The sequence below is a fragment of the Tupaia chinensis genome, unplaced genomic scaffold (genome assembly GCF_000334495.1).
Source record: "Tupaia chinensis unplaced genomic scaffold, TupChi_1.0 Scaffold000392_1, whole genome shotgun sequence".
In the NCBI taxonomy this organism is placed as follows: domain Eukaryota; kingdom Metazoa; phylum Chordata; class Mammalia; order Scandentia; family Tupaiidae; genus Tupaia; species Tupaia belangeri.
This window is the reverse complement of record NW_006159894.1, coordinates 3,071,563-3,088,636: the sequence shown is the minus strand read 5'-3', so window position 1 is coordinate 3,088,636 and position 17,074 is coordinate 3,071,563.

Genomic DNA, 17,074 nt, shown 5'->3' with positions numbered 1-17,074 from the left:
AAATGGGTAAATGGATGGGATGGGTCAAATAGGCTAAATGGGAAGATGTGAGTAGATGGAAGGATGAGGAGATGGATGATGGAGCCGTCCCTCAGGTGGATGCCTGTCAGTCCTGACCCTGAACAATTCATTGAGCATATTCTGGTCAGATGAGTTGCTCTCAGCCTGCAGTCTGCAGATACACTGCCCTGTTTTCAGGAAAGCTGCTTTGCTTCCTACTTCCGAACATGTGTTACCTTGCAAGGGAACAACTTTGGAATATCTGAGTGCACGCCTACAACCTCTTTATCCCTTAACTCTCTCTAGGAATAACACAAGCCAGCAGGCCTGCTGTGGGAGTATGGAAAGTGTGTTTGTGTCTTTGTGTGCCAGAACTTGCATAGGTACAAAGTGACTGTTTCACCTTATTGGCACTTAGTGTGAGCTTTAGGTATGTGCCAGCTATTACCTTGATCATTATTATTCTTTTTCTTTTATTTTTTTTCTTTTTTCTTTTTTTTTACTTTTGCCATAGGTACATGTGCTAGCCAGAGAGAGACTGAGAAAGAAAGTGAAAAATCACTCCTGGGGGGTGGGGGTGGGGGAGAATAACCCCACTGCAATCCCTTCTCCTTCATTCTCCCCTCAGGATTTTGGACATGCACACACAGGTACTCAGCATGTTTTTCAGACCACTGGATCCAGGACTCAAATTGCAGAGTTGGACAAATGGGATCCCATGCCTAACCACCAGGTCACCTGCTGGTCCTGACCATTATTCTTAGTGAGAGTCCAGGAGACCCCGGTGTAGTAAAGGCTTTTTAAATGCAAACAGTGGGAGACAATGTACTACCTTTATGTTGGGATCATAAAACCTAGCTGCTTTTCTAGGCCTAAGGCAAATGCCATAGGTTTCATAGCTCCCTGGAGAGGTCTAGCCCACATAGCCCTGTGGTTTTCTTTGGAAGTGCTTGTACCTGTCTTCCTAGTAGATGGAGTATGGAGATGGATGTCCAGTGGCTGACTTTAGTGGACAAGAGTAAGGCTGTGTGCTGTGAACTGAAGTTCTCCAGCACTCCTGTGATTGACAAGGACTGCCAGCATGTGCTCCAGAAAGCCCTGGATGGCCAGCTCTGTCTCTCTCAGACCCCAAACCAAAGTCTGAACTGCCCTTCTCCAGCTTGTGGGTTGCGCTGTTCAAGACTCCAACATGCAAACCTGAATGGGTGCTGTAGGTATGTACAACTGCAGTGTGTGTGTGGGGGAGGCAGAATAAAAGAAATATTCTGCTTCAATCAGAGAAGTATTTCATATTAAGCAAATTCTCTTTACAAACCAAATGATACATAGTGATTGAATGTTTAAAAAATAATAATGAGAATAAATAAAAATAATCTGAAAATATCTGAGGACAATGATGTGGATAGTAATGTCTTTGTCTTGACTGATATTTATGGTAGTCATGCTGGAAAAAGAAATGCAATACACTGTGAAGATATATGTGATTAATGGGACCAGCAGTTGGCATAATGGCTATGTCGCTGGACTCCCATGTAGTCGACTGTGGTTCAAATCCTGGACCTGGTGGCTTAAACTCATGCTGGGCACATGTGCGTGCCCAAGATTCTGAGAGGAGAATGGAGGAGAAAGGATTGTGGCATGGCCATCCCCCGGGTGGGGGGTGATTTCTCGCTTTCTGTCTCTCTGGCTCTGTCTTTCTGGCATGCACACATGCCCTATAGCAAAAACCTCTCAAAAAAATAAGAGATATGTGATTAAATGTAATATAAAAAATAAATAAAAAGTAATGAGACTCTTTAAAGATGTGCAATTATAACATAGAAAGTTACTTTGGGGAACAAAGACTTTCATATTGAGAACAGATAAACTAAAAGAAAATGTAATGAGTGATTTAAAAAAATAAAAGAAAACCATGGTCTGCCCATGCCCATAACTCTCAGAGATAGAAGTCATGAGGAAGGCAAGAAATGAGGGATTTGGAGGATGTAACACAAATAATGGGAGTTTCAGAAGCAGAAAGCAGTACTTTGGGAAGGAAGCACACACGCGTGCACGTGCGCATACACCCACACACTCAATGAAAGAAACAAGAGACTTGGGACCAGCAGTTGGCATAATGGCTATGTTGCTGGTCTCCTGTGTAGTTGACCACATTCGAATCCCAGACCCGGTGGCTTAAACTCACTCCGGGTGTGTGTGCGTGCGTGCCCAAGGTCCAGAGAGGAGAATGGAGCAGAAGGGATTGTAGCGTGGCCTTCCCCCCGAGGGGTGATCTCTAGCTTTCTGTCTATCTCTCTGTCTTTCTGGTGAGCACACACACCCTAGAGCAAAAACCTCTCCAAAACAATGGAAAAAGGAAAGAAAAAGAAAAAGAAAAAAAAGAGACTTAAAATACCTCTAAAGCACATTGGCATTACCTATCTGGTACACATTAATTGACCAGGTTTTTGCGTTGTATGGAGCTATGTTTTTCTTCCTGATGTCTGCCAAGGTAAACTTGAATTTCTATGGGTAGGAGTAGAGCCTTCCCTAGGTAGAAAGGCCATTTCTGGCTTTAAGATCTGAACACAGCATAGAAGCAGACAGAAGATAGGTCCCAACAAGATGGGATAGATGGTGCCTTCTCTCTTGTTGACCTGAATTTTCAGACAACTTATATGGAATGAATTCCTTCCCTATGATGCTATGTAAAGATACATATGGAAATTGGGACACAAAAGAAATAGAAAACACTGCAGAGCTCACCAGTGAGCTTGGGTTTTGCTAGGTCTTATGCAAAAGGGTTGATTCTGCAGCAATCCTGTCTTCGTTCACAATTTCTTTATTTGTGGCGTTTCCTATTCGCTTGACTCACAGCTTTTAGTAAAGTCATTTTGAATATGTCAGACATGCTTTGTACATTTCAAAATCTGTATGAATACCAGCAGCCCTGTGGGTCAACACAGGAATGGCAGAAACAATAAGCAGCATTTTTACCACAAACTCTCAAGCCAAGCAGATGGGAATCTCTCTCAGGAATCTCTCTATTTGGAATTTCACTGAATAGTTCTGATTTCATTATTTACCAATTTCGGCCCCATTTCTAGCATATCTTTAGACAGGTATTTCTTCAATAACAAGTGTTGGGTAAATTAGCTTACTGTAAGTCACTGTATTTGGGAAAAGAGTTGGAGAGTGTTCTCTAACACAGATGTAGGTGATCTCTACATGGCTCAGCCATCTTCTAGAAAGGAATACCAACATCCTTTTCACCCTGACCTACCAATACCCACCAACTCCTTCTTGGATTCTGACCGAAGATCTTGGTGAGGGCTGCCAAGAGCTGCATTCTTTTGGGAGTAACTTGGAAATAGATAATGTAAGTGCTCTTTTTAAATTATTATTCTAATTTATTTTATACATTCCATTGTTGTACATCACTACAGCTTGTTAAATGAATTACCCTACATGAATACACTTCACACCAGTCCAATTGAAGATATCAAGCATGTTATCATCAACAGACAACTCTCCATCTCTGTGTCCCCTAAAAGCCATCCCTCCTATTTTTGCCTTGATTCCTTTCTACTCACTCTCTCCCATCTCCCATCCTCTTCTCACATTGTCTCCAGTACCCATAAGTGCTCATCTAAATGAGCTACACAGCCTGCGTGATGCTATGGGCTGAATAGTTGTGTCCCTTCAAGATTGTAGGTTGAAATCCTAACCCCTAATGTAATGGTGTTAGGAGGTAAGGTTTGTGAAGGTAATTAAGTCATTATGAGGAAGCCTTCATGCATGGGATTAGTGCCCTTATAAAAGGGACCCTAGGGAGCTCACTGCTCATCTTTTCACTGTGTGAAGACCCAGTGAGAAGACAGCCATCTGTGAACCAGGAAGCAAGTTCTCACCAGACACTGACTCTTCAGCACCTTGTTCTTGAAACCCCTGGAACTATGAGAAAAAAAAAATCATTTACTGTTACAACAGTCATCTAGTCTGTGGTATTCTGATACAGGGACCCAAACTATGACACACAGTTTCTCCTACATTGAAGCCTGTTTCTTCCCGATTGTATTCTCTTGGGTATCTGCAAAATAATCATAATGCTGAGACTCTGAATTAAGGGGACAAAAAGTGAAAAAGTTAGAACATCACTGGGAATCTATCATGTGAACCTCGGGTGTTTGATATTGTAAAAATGAAGACACTGGTATTTATAAAGCAGTAGCTGTTTCTGGATTTATTTCACATAAGCATCTGAAAACTTGACCTTACAGAAAAGGATGAACCAGTAGTACATTTTGTGTCTTATAACTGTGGAACCACAAAATGTTCCAGAACAATCTACAGAAATTCCTGTTAGAAGCAAGAGCTGTTGTTTTACTCAGCAGAACCAGAAAAGCTCCAGCTTCTCCAGGTATCTCTTTTCTTTCTTTGTTAAAGAACCTTAAGTGCCAACTGGACCTGAAGTATGAATAGTTTGAAACTTCTTGGCCAAGACACATTTAGAAGTGGCTTCTTTTCAGGGTGCCTCCCTGTTTTCTTTGGAATCACTGAAGGTCTAAGCCCCTCGTTCTTGCTGGTGCACGCAGACTGAGGAGATAGTTTCCTGCCTGGTTCGGTATGTGCCAGGAGGTGGATTGGGCAGCTTCTAGCATTTGGAATAGTCATAATTATTCTGTCCCGAATACGGGACACCTATTACAGGCTGCAGGAATTCTAGGACAGTGTCATTCTATGTAAACAGAGCTCCTCATTTGTACCGTTCAGTATCCCCACAAAAATGTCAAGATGTAAAGAGGGGTGGGGAAGACTAAATGGTGGAATAACAGTGAAATGTGACACTCTGAAAAGGCTGACCCACATGGGAAAGTTCCAGGTTCTCAAAAGATTCCTGAGTACCCTAGGTACACTTGTGCCCATGATATGGGGCTTAGAGAAGCTAAGGATGGATCACAGTGTCAAGACCCTTCTGAGGGTGGCAAAGTTGACCCATAGCCTAGTGGTTGAGGGAGTCAGATCCCTGGGACCAACTACAGTTCAAGTCTTGGCCTCGTGGCTTTACACACATACACTGGGCATGTGTGTAAATCCTGACAGGATAGAAAAATGGAGAAGGGATTGAATGACCACAACCCACAGGGGAGTACTTTCTTCCCCTCTCTATCTCTCCCTAACAAGTGCACACATACCAATGAGCAATTAAAGAAAAGAGAAATGCTGTTAGAGATGCTATCTCTCTGTCTCTCTTGTTCATAGGAATAAACAAATAAAGACTGAGCTTTTAAAAGCACAAGAGGATTTGAGTTAAACATTAATCTAGAAAGTAAATTACTGCCCAAAAAACTGTTCAACTCCTTGAATGGAAGTTGGATAAATCTCTAGAAAGGAAACATACAAAAGATTAAATATGCTTTAAATAGAGAAAAAAATAGAATATATGTTAGTAGGGATAAATCTTTCTGAAGTTTCAAAAATTAAACTACAGCATCTACAGCTGCTCATTTTCATAGCCCTCTTAAGATTTATACCCACAAATTTATTGTAATCGTTAATCTAGATGATCTAAGATTATGTTATTGCATTAAAGGCTAATGTGATGAAAAGATCAAGGCGTTTAATGAAGTGCAAAATTTATCCTACTTAGGGAAAGCAATATTTCATTCCCAAGGGGAAAACCTAACGGAAAATAAAGCTTTTTCATGAAAGCTGTTTGTTTTTGTTTAAAATTCTAGACAGCAGAATAATTTGTGTCATTTCACACAAAAATAGCAACAAGTGACACTGAAGCAATTGAATTCCTTGGCATTTGGTCTCATATTTCTCCCACAGTTTAATGAGATAGATCAATAGAAAGTTGCTTATATAACTCAGAGACAGGGAAAAAGACTATTTAAAACCTTTGTGGTTGGTTTAGAAGACTATTTACGTATTGAGGGCTTGAGGGCTTGAGGGTTTGGAAACTCACCCCTACCAGAATTCTGGCCCAACTTTCTTCTATCTAAATAGCTTATGATTTAGCTCTAACTAAACTATAAACTATTGTTATATATATATATACACACACACATAAATATATATACATATATACACACACACATATAGTCTGTCTGAAATAATTTCTTTTCATAGTATAGCTTTAGATAATAGTTTAGAAAGAAAAATAAGAAATAATATGCATTTGGCATGAAGGGTATAAGAGTATCTGGTTACATTTGTTTAAATGGGAAGAAATTATGATAAAGTAATTGATTCTTGGTTGCCTTTGCTCATTAAAAATGTTAAGAAAAGTGGGGCATCAAAAACAACCAGAGGTGACACAACATTCTGTGAAGCTGGACTCATGTAGGAAGGTTCCAGATTCACATCTGGAGGTCTCCCAAAGTATGCATCTCTGTCCATGATCTCAATAGCTAGGTCTGGAGGTGATCTGTGATATGAAGATTTCTCTCTCTCTCTCACTTGTTCTCTCCTCTTTTCTCTCTGTCTCTCCCTCTCTCATGAAATAAATTAAAAATGAGCTTTCAAAACAATGTTAAGAAAAGCAAAAAGGAAAGAACACCACATGGAGAAACTATAGCTCACACACACGAGTAATTCTTTATAGAGAAGTTTATGAACACTAGGGTGGGAATTTTTCCAGAGTAGGAACCTTAAAGCATTTATTCCTTTTTTTTTTTCCTTATGTGAACTGAAGCAGATTGCAACCCAACAAACCAGTTGTATTCAAGGCTGGCTCACAGAAACAGGTTGCTCATGGATGGCAAGTACCAACATGATAGGCAGCAAACAGAAAGACTGGATGTGTTCAGAGACAGCTCATTTCATCCACAGCCAATCAAAATATTGGATGAACTCCCCCCAGGTCCTGAAATTCTGCATTTTCTGTGAACTAACACTTGATACCAATCACCTACGCATTCCCCAAATAAGTGCACACACTACTTTCACAACTCTGTTGTATTATTTTTATGCCTTTTCAGATATGTCAATAATTTTTCATCTTCCTTATCTATTAGCTCACATTCAGCAAGATTTATATTGTGTTTTCACAAGTGGTGAGGGTCAAAAGCTAGAAATAATTAAGTACTCTCTCAAACTTAGGAGGCTTATAAAAATCACAATAGCATGTTTTTTTTTTTAATGAATTGAATATGCATGAGCCCCACCTGAAAACAAGCCAGAACAAGGTCCCTCTGACCTAGATAAAAACCCCTCACCATAGTTCCTCCTCAGCAACCCATTTTCTGAGACCACTCCCTCCTTGATAGCTCTATTTTTCTTTCAGTCTTCTTGAATAAACTCCCCACCTTGCTATATCCTCTAAATAAATAATAAATAAAGGAAAGAAGGAAAAAGAAATAAGTTATATAGATAATTTGTCAGCAAAGTTAGGTTTAGGAAAGAGGTTCACTAAGTAGCAAGGGTCCTGCCTGAACATCCAGCTGCAAATAGGGACTGGGGAGGAGAAACTAATTTCTATCCTTTCTCCAAGAGCAAATTGGGAAATTAAATCCCCCATTGAAGGTTGCTTGTTGAAGGTCAGAGTGGATTGAGAGAGGCATTTGGAACTATTACACAAGATTTGAACTAAGAAAAGGAGATGAAGACTGCCTCCAAGTGTAGGATCCTAGCTAATAATACATTCTAGCTTTCAGACTATGATAGGTGCTGGAAAATATCATGTCACTATTTAGGCACAAATACTTCAGAGCAGATGTCTCTACAGGATTGGACCCGCTTAGCATGAGGGAAGGAGCCCAGAAGTGAGAACCAGGAGCTGTGTGATCAAGGCTTGCCTCTGACACTAATTGGTTTTGGAAGCTCAAACAAGGACATAAATCCAGTGACTCTCAACTCCCTGTAAATTGAGGCCATGTGGGCGTCGATGGTCGATAGTAGCTCCTACAGAGCATTGCAATGTAAATCACAAAGAAGAAACTCGTGACTTTATTCATCCATATTGTCTGTAGCTTAAAAACTTCCAATTGAAAATTTCCTTTCGAAGTCACAGGGATAAAAGACGTGTGTGGGTTATCTTTTCTTTCATACTTAGAGCTATCACTTGTCAACAAAGCTTTCAATATCTATCACTGAGCATTTTTTAGGTTTTTATCAAATTCATTTATTTATTTCTTATACAAACAAGACACAGACAGAATGAGACAGACAGACAGACATATAACATCTCCAACAGGGCCTTGACACTGCAATTTATCCCCCGGCTTCGGTCAGCCCTGGATCATGGCTACATGTGTGCCTCCTGTTTTCAAGGAAGTCTCTGGATGCAATCTTAGAATCTTCCCATACGGGTCAGCTTCCCAGAGAATTCTTTTACCACTGTACCACCTAGCCCCTTGAGTGTTACTTGAATCTCAATGGGCAATAAGAACTTACTAGTAGTTCTCTTAAATTACCTATTTGATTCAATTTCTTAATACCACATCCACTTTTTAAGCTAACAGTTTAATTCAAGTTAGAACTTTTAGTAATTTCACTAATTACATACATTTATACATAATTGAGTGTCCTGCATCCAACTTACTCAACCACATTTGTTTTGTGTTTTTCTAAGAAGCAGAATCATAATAGAAAGATTTGTAAGTAGGAATGTCAGAAGGGAAAAGAAAAAGCTTTCTTATTCCAGCAAGCATTAGTGAGACAGTGAAATGTGCAAATGTCCTTATTCATATTAAAGACAGCTGAATAGAAACATTCTCCTATGCATGTTTTTGTCTTAGCATATTTTTAAAAATAATTCTCAGCATTCTGTTTTCTCTCCCTCTCTATTATTTTTTATCCTGGATTTAGCAACCTTCCCGTATTCTGGGTGTACAGAGATGTAGTCTGTGAGTGTGCACATGCATGCAGTTTAGCAAACTACTGTGTCTGCACTTGGAATTCTTGTACTTTGTTGACACAAACACCAGGATAGCAGTTCACACCTCTACTGTTGTAAACTCCTGCTCTAGCCTGTATTTTTTGGAATGTTTCTGAAACAAAAGGTTTTTTTGTGACAATTCCCTAAAGGTTATAGGAACAGTAGAATAAACATAGGAAGTCTGACTGAGACAATTTTAGTTGGGTGTTGGTACATCTCTGGAAAAAAATATGTCCTCTACATGCCTCCAAGACTGCTTTGCCCATGAAACAACCCTGACCAGAGTTTTCTCTTTGCACTCCTCCCTACAGAGAAGGTGTGACTGACCCTGACCCTCACAACCCCAAAACTCAGAGAGTCATGTGAACAACAAAGACAAAGAACTTTACCTTCTTGCTTTTTCCTTATTTCTATTTTAATTTCTGACTCAAATAAAAAATCTGTATCTATATCACTCTGTGATATAGCTGTGCTTAAACTCAAATGTACCCAGTGAAGTCCTCAATCCAAGTATTAATATAAAAATTCACACTTAGGATAAGATTAGGGAGGAAGGAAGTTAAATTTGATAGATCAAGTTCCATGTGGTAGATAAAGCATTCGGTGTATTTCAGTTCTGCCTATGCACATCTTAGATCATTTAACATTCTGAATAATCTTCCTCAATGCTGCTATCCTATTGCAGGGAGACTAAAGGCTGCCTCTTTATATAAGAGAGTGATACAGTCAATAATTTTCTTCCCAGACTTGACAATGCTATTGGGCAATCCAACCAAATCTTCAAACTACTTTATTCCTCAGTCCTTTCATCTGAAAAACGGGGATAATTGTCTCTGTGTTCTTTAATATCCTACTAAATGAGGAGACAAGATTGCCAAGGGCTCTGAGTTTACCAGATAATCTTGATATAAATACAGCCAGTGAATTATTGTAATTATTATGTATTGTTTCTTATAGGCCCAGCTTCCAGGAATACTTTCTTAAATAATATTAAATGTCAAAGTTGGTGACTAAGTTTAGATCCTTGATTTGTTTATTACAAACCATATACATGCTGTTAAAGATCATTCTGTACCTTACAAAGATGTGTAATGATTATATGTAAATCATAAATTGAAATAAATATTTAAAGAGAGAAATAAAATAAGTTTAGCAAAAGTAGAAAGTATGGGAAAAGACTCAGAAGTCAAAAAATTGCAAAGATAATTAAGATAATTTATTTTTAATGCTACTATAAAAGCTACAGTTTGTTTTCTTTTTCTTTATTTTTATTATTTTGTTTTAGAGAGAGACAGAGAGTTTTGCTATAGAGAGTGTGTGCTCACTGAAGAGACAGAGAGACAGAAAGCAAGAAATCACTCACCGGGGGAATAGCCACACCACAGTCCCTTCTCCATTCTCCTCTTGAGATTTTGGGTACATATGTACAGGTATCTGGTGTGAGTTTTTGTTTGTGTTAAAGAATTATTTTATTTTTTATTATTTTATTTATTATCATTATTATTAGATTCAAATTTTATGAGAGAGAGAGTGGGAGAGTGAGAAAACAAGCTGCCAAGTCCTGGACTCGAACCCTGTGAGCCATGTGAAGTCTAGCTCCTCAACTACCACATCACTTGCCAGCCCCAACCTGGTGTAAGTTTTAAGCTGCCAGGTCTGGGACTTGAACCACGGTCGACTATGTGGCAGTCCATTGACGTAACCATTATGCCATTTGCTGGTCCCACTATAGTTTGTTTTAGATGAAGAGACTTGGGAAATTTTTCCTTGAACTTTATATTTACTGTCATGATGGGAATTTGTGAATAAAAAAGATTAATTTGATGGTTTGAATAATGGCATGTCCCTCAAAGACAATTGGAGGAATTAGATCTTAGTGTGTAGTTATTTGATATTCCTCAGAAATTCTTGTATTGGGACTTGATTTTATTGATTACATGTTAAATGAAAATTAATTACTTCATATTGTCCCAGGATAGGGCCTTTGAGTGTAATCGTGTCATTAAGGAAGACCTCTATGGTTGAGATTTAATGATTTATAAGCAGAAATAATGAGACCAGAATGAAAGAGTAAGAGTGAATGAGCCACATGGATACAGATCACATTGCCATCTGCTAAAGTTTTGCCTTCTACCATTTTGTGATACCTTCAGACTTTCCAGCTGCCAGGACTGTGAGCCATTAAATCTTTACTTTTATAAATTCACCAGTCTCCAGTATTTCCATTAGCAATGTAATGACAGACTAAAACAATGAGGCATTAATCCACTGTCCTTCATTTTCTGGGAATGAAGGTGCTGAATTCCAAGGGTACAGTGTCTACAACAAGAGTATACTCAGCTTCCAATAGTATCCTTACTGCTTTCTACTGTAAGCCTACCAACTCAGTGATGAATAGGCAAAAAACACACAGTACACAATTCGTTGAGGCTAGAAAAACTTTCTCCTATGTCTGATGAGTGGATGAGGCAGGAGACAAGGATTATGAATATAAAAGAATAAAACTACATCTTCTTTGGTGTATATGGCTCTCCATGATGTGGTTCTTGCTCCCCTTTTCCAAATTGCTCTCTATTCACTCATTTAGTAAGAAGTTCACAGGGATTCTTAATTCTCATATTCTAGATTAGTCTCATCCTTATACAGAGACCCTTGTGCTCATAATTGTAGTTTTAAAGTTATGCTAAATCTATTACAAATATTGAGGATATATTGTTTTTTTCTTTGTTTATTCCCTTATGCCTTGTCCAAGTGTGTACACATCCTCAAGTTGTCTCCCTGTGTGCCCGACTCTCTGGTTCATTTAACAAGCATCCTTCTTTCTTGTTTTTTGAATTCCTATTTTTGTCAGGTATCAGTCATAAAACTCTTGATATCCATAGGAGATGTATATACTCAGACCTAGATATAAATATTTGACTCAGAAATGGTCGCAAGATTTGAAATGTTGCCTAACGTTGGGAAATTCTGAGGACAATTTTTAGTTCCTGATTATAGTCGTTTGAATTTTATCTCCCAGAAGACAAATTTACATCCAAACCTCTAGTAACTGCAAATATGACCTTTATTTGGAAATGCAGTCTTTGTGCATGTAATCAAGTTAAGGTGAGATTATATTGAATTAAATGGACTCTAATCCAATGACTGGCTTCTTTGTAAGGTAAAACAGATATAGATTTGAACAGAGGCACACAGAGAAGAGGGCCGTGTGAACAGGAAGGCAGAACTTGGAGTGATGCAGCTGTAAGCCAAAGAACATAAAGGGTTACCAACAACTACCAGAAACTGGAGATGAGTTAAGAAGCAGCGTCCCCTAGAGCCTTCAGAAGAAGGTCCCACCAAAACCTTGTTTTTCAGCCTTCTAGCCTCCAGACCTTCGAGAGAATATGTGTTTGTAGTACTTCATTGTAGCCACTATGACAAACTAATACACTGATTGAGTGAGACTGATAGAAGCAAAAGTTTTTTTTTTTTTTTTTTGCTCTAGCAACACCCCTGACTCCTGCTCTTGAAATTTTGATGCCTGAAGATGTAACAGTCATCTTGTGACCATGAAGCAGGAAGCCAATAATGTATGCTGAGCATGGCAGAGCCAAACAACAGAGAAGCAGGAGTCCTTCACAGATTTCACTGAACTGAACATAGCCATCAAATGCTGTCCTTTGTAGTTTGGGTTATTAACCACTTTTTATTAGCTTTAGTGCTTTTCCATCACATTCAGCTTTTCCATTGTTCTCACCCAACTACAGATTTGATCACAAATTCCCCAGTTGTTTTCCAGATAGTGTCCAAATTCATATCATGTTATTATGGGCTCGACCTCATCTAATATTCCCCTACTTAGTTCCTATTCATACCTGTATACAAATCTTACACTTTGGTAAAATTGGACAGAACCAATTGTGTTCATGAGTACAACTCTTCTTGTCTTGATTTCTATGTCTGAAATACTCTATCATGAAACAGTTTCAACTACAAGAGAAATGCACAAAGTACATGTCAATTCTGTCGTAGCAGAGAACTGCTGGGAACTGTCTGGTCCTCTAGGATGGGTTCACTGTGCTATGACACGTGCATGAGATAAAGACCTCAAGAGTTCTTAAACGTGTGTAATAGTACGTGTTCTACAATACTATGCAACATTTGCTATTGAGATATAGATGGAAAAATAAAATCAGCTTTCTATTATAAAAGACTGAAAAGGTGCATGATACTCTATTATCTGTGGTTATTTCTGAATGATAGAGGTTAGAGTAACTTCATTCTACTTTCTTATACCGCTCTGGTTTTTCATATTGCCTGTAAGCATACATTACTATTTTTCTGGAGAGATTTTCACTATAGGGCGCGTACGCTTGCCAGACAGACAGAGAGAGACCTAGAGACAGAAAGCAAGAAATCACCCCCCCAGGGGGGATGGTCACGCCGCAATCCCTTCTCCTCCATTCTCCTCTTGGGATTTTGGGCACACACGCACACGTGGCCAGCGTGAGTTTTAAGCCACCGGGTCCAGGATGCGAACCGCGATCAACTACGTGGGAGTCCAGCGACATAGTCATTACGCTAACTGCTGGTTCCCAGCATACATTACTATTGAAATAAGAACTATATATTTTGACATCTTGACTCTCTATGGAGTCCAGTTTGATGTTTTCAGGAAACCTTCCATATATTTTATTGTAAGATTATCTCCTCCTCATTTTCTTCCCCCAAAAATGATGCTTGTTCTTCCCTTTTGGCATATGACTCTCACTATGACTTGACAAAGAATTATTAATATATCCATTTATCTCACTACATTTTAAAAAGTTTTATTTATTTTTAAATTAGACCAGAGAGAGACAGAGAATGTAAGAAAGCAAGCTACTGGGACCAGCAGTTAGCATAATGGCTATGTCGCTGAACTCCCATGTAGTCAACCGTGGTTCAAGTCCCAGACCTGCTGGCTTAAATTCATGCCAGGTGCGTGTGCATGTGTGCCCAAGATCCTGAGAGGAGAATAGAGGAGAATGGATTGTGGCATGGCCATCCCCCCTCGGGGGTGATTTCTCGCTGTCTATCTCTGTCTCTCTCTGTCTTGCTGGCAAGCGCACGCACCCTATAGCTAAAACCTCTCAAAAAAAAGAAAGTAAGCTACTAGGTCTAGGATTTGAACCACAGTCAACCACATGGAAGTCCAGTGCCTTAATCACCACACCCCTGTTGGCTCATATATTACTACATTTAAGTTTGTACAATGATTAGAATATGTCAGGGTCATCTTTGTCTTGTCAATGAAGATTAAGCAAAATATCACTTAATACTGAAGAAGTTATAATACCTGGTCCATATTGAGCACTTGATATAACTGAAATTTTTTTTTTTTAATTTGAAGGGTTTTTGCCTTAGGGCACATGTGCTCACGGGAAAGAGAGACAGAGACAGTGAGAGGTAGAGTGAGAAATCACTCCCTGGGAAGAGGGAGTGGTGGCCACATAGCAATCCCTTCTCCATTCTCTCCCTGGGATCTTGGGCACACATGCACACTTTTTCAGTGTGAGTGTGAAGCCACCAGTCTGCAACTCAAACCATAGTCAGTCATGTGAGAGTTCAGCAGTCTAACCACTGCTCTACCTGCTGTCCCCCAGGAGCTGAAAAAATCTTATATGACATTCGGTCAAATCCATTCATTATTCAGATGTGGAGACTGAGAGGTTAATTGACTTGAGAAAGTAACTTGGAACATCCATTGCCAAATTCTTCTTTACCTTCGTCTTCAGTTCCCAAGTTTGTTAATGTTTAGTCTGAAATGTTTTCCAATGTTTTTCCTCCTTATCTGTCCTATCATACAAACCATCTTCCTCTCACCTGAACTGTTACAATTACTTCATTAATAATCTCCTTGCTTCTAGTTTCTCAGCCTCCAATCCAGTCGTTATAACAATACCAATTAAATTTTCAAAGAACTATACATTTGATAGTGCTCACTTACTTTTAGTCCCTTTTCTCTGCTATTTGCTTGGAAGATTTATTTAATTTGTGTAATTTTTATTTTAAAATTAAAAATTAATTAGAATTTTAATTTGAAAAGTTCTAATGGTGAAAAACATTTGACAATAATATTAAATAGTGTTTTCCCTCTCTTCCTAGTAATAATAAATAAATAAAGCCAAGAACTCTCTAATTCTCATCACTCTACTTCTATCTTATACTTCTATCTTTTCTAGTACTTACATATTATGGTTTCTGTTCCACAATGTTTTCTGACCTATAATATATTATTATTATTAATGTTGGTTTATATAGTCAATGCATATTTGGATTTATCCATATGGTTTACCAATTTTTCTTTTTTTCTCACTCTTGAGCTTATTGGAAATATGAAATATTTCTTCTGCGTTTATGTTCTTTTTCTCTGAAGCATATCTTTTAGAAGTCTCTTTTGTGAGGATTCCTTAGAGGGAAGATTTCTTGCATAATATTGTATGAAAATATGTTCTACCTCATTCTTAAAAGACAATTAAGTGGTTATTTTCTCTTAGAATTTTATTTCACTATTGTTGGACATCTATTGTTAAGACTTCTGCTGTTGATCTTATCTTATTCCTTTTTATAGCTGCCTTTTCTCTATGAATGCTCTTAAGTTAGCTGCATTGTCTTGATAGTTTATAATATCAGTTAATAAACCCAGATATAAATTTCTTCGTATTTATTCTACATAAGATATAGTTCCCTGTTTGAATCTGAAGGATCTGTTTTTCTTTACACAGAAAAATTACTAGCTTTTTAATCCTCAAATATTTCTCTGTTATCTCTTTTTGAAATTTTAATAATCCTTTTTATTCTTATTTACCCTTTTATATTTTTTATCTTGTTGTCTCTGTGTGCTGTATTCTACATTTCTCTAGATCTATGTTCTAATTTTATATTTCCACACTCAAGCGCTCCTTCAGAATAGGGCTTATGTCTTCCTTGTTTATTTTTAGCTATGGATGGAATCTAGGAGGTGCTCAAAAACATCTCCTGGCTGAATGAATTAATTTTTTTATTTTATTATTATTCTAATTTATACATTCAATCACTGTATATCACTCCAGCTTGTAAAATGAATTTACCCAGCACAAATACACTGCACACAAAACCAGTTGGAGATACTATCATATATATTATCAACAGACAATCTTCCATTTTTGGGTCCCTCAAATGTCTTGCCTCTCTATTTTTCTCCTTGATTCCTTTCCTCTCACTCTCCTCCATCTTTCCCCCTCTTCTCACACTGTCTCTAGTATCTGTAACTATTTTCCATGTTTCTATAACTTCTAATCTTTCAGTATCCATCACAGAGTGCAGACAGTAGGTATATAATAAGTGGAGACATACAATGTTTCTCTTTCATAGCCTGACTTGCTTCAGTTGGCAGTAAATCTTCTATATTCATCTACTTTTTATCAAACACCAAGGTCTTGTTTTTTTTTTTTATTATTACTGAGTAGTATTCCTTAGAGTGTGCCACACTTTTTCAATCCATTCATCTCTTCATGTACATTTGAGTTGGTACCATGTCTTAGCAATTGTGAAAATAATTCATTAAGTCTCAGATAAACAAATCCTGAATTAATTAATTTTACATTTGTTAGGATGTTGGCTTCATTTTCCCAAAATCATACTTCAGGTACATGGTACAATGGATTCACCTCTGATCTGTCTGAGTCCAAAATCTATGAATGAGTAAATGAATGAATAAACATATGGAATTAAGTAAACTGGGTCCAATGACTAAAATGTGAGTGTTTATACTTTACATACTTTCTCCTGATCACTAAAACAGAAAATATATCACAGAGTTTGTGTCTATCTCCAGTCACAGTATTTACATTTAGTTTCTCAAAGTAGCTCCTTATGTTTCCAGGACATCTATAAGAATCAATGTAAGGTTGCTCTCAAACACATGTGAGTGGACAGCCATGAATAGTGGTAGTTAACATCCTTCATTCACTTTAATATTTGTTCATTGAACTCTTACTATACTGTGCACCTTGGCATTCTAGGAAGTCACAGACAAACTGTGATGGGCCTCGTATTTGAAGAGATGAAGCCATACAGTGGAAATTTCAATATGGTTTCAATGAAGAATTCAGTATACTAATATTGGAATAGCCCTTAGAATTGTAGGTACTTTCTCAGTGACTGAGGGGTCATTTGTGTGTTGGTGCTTTAAGGGAAGTGAACAGA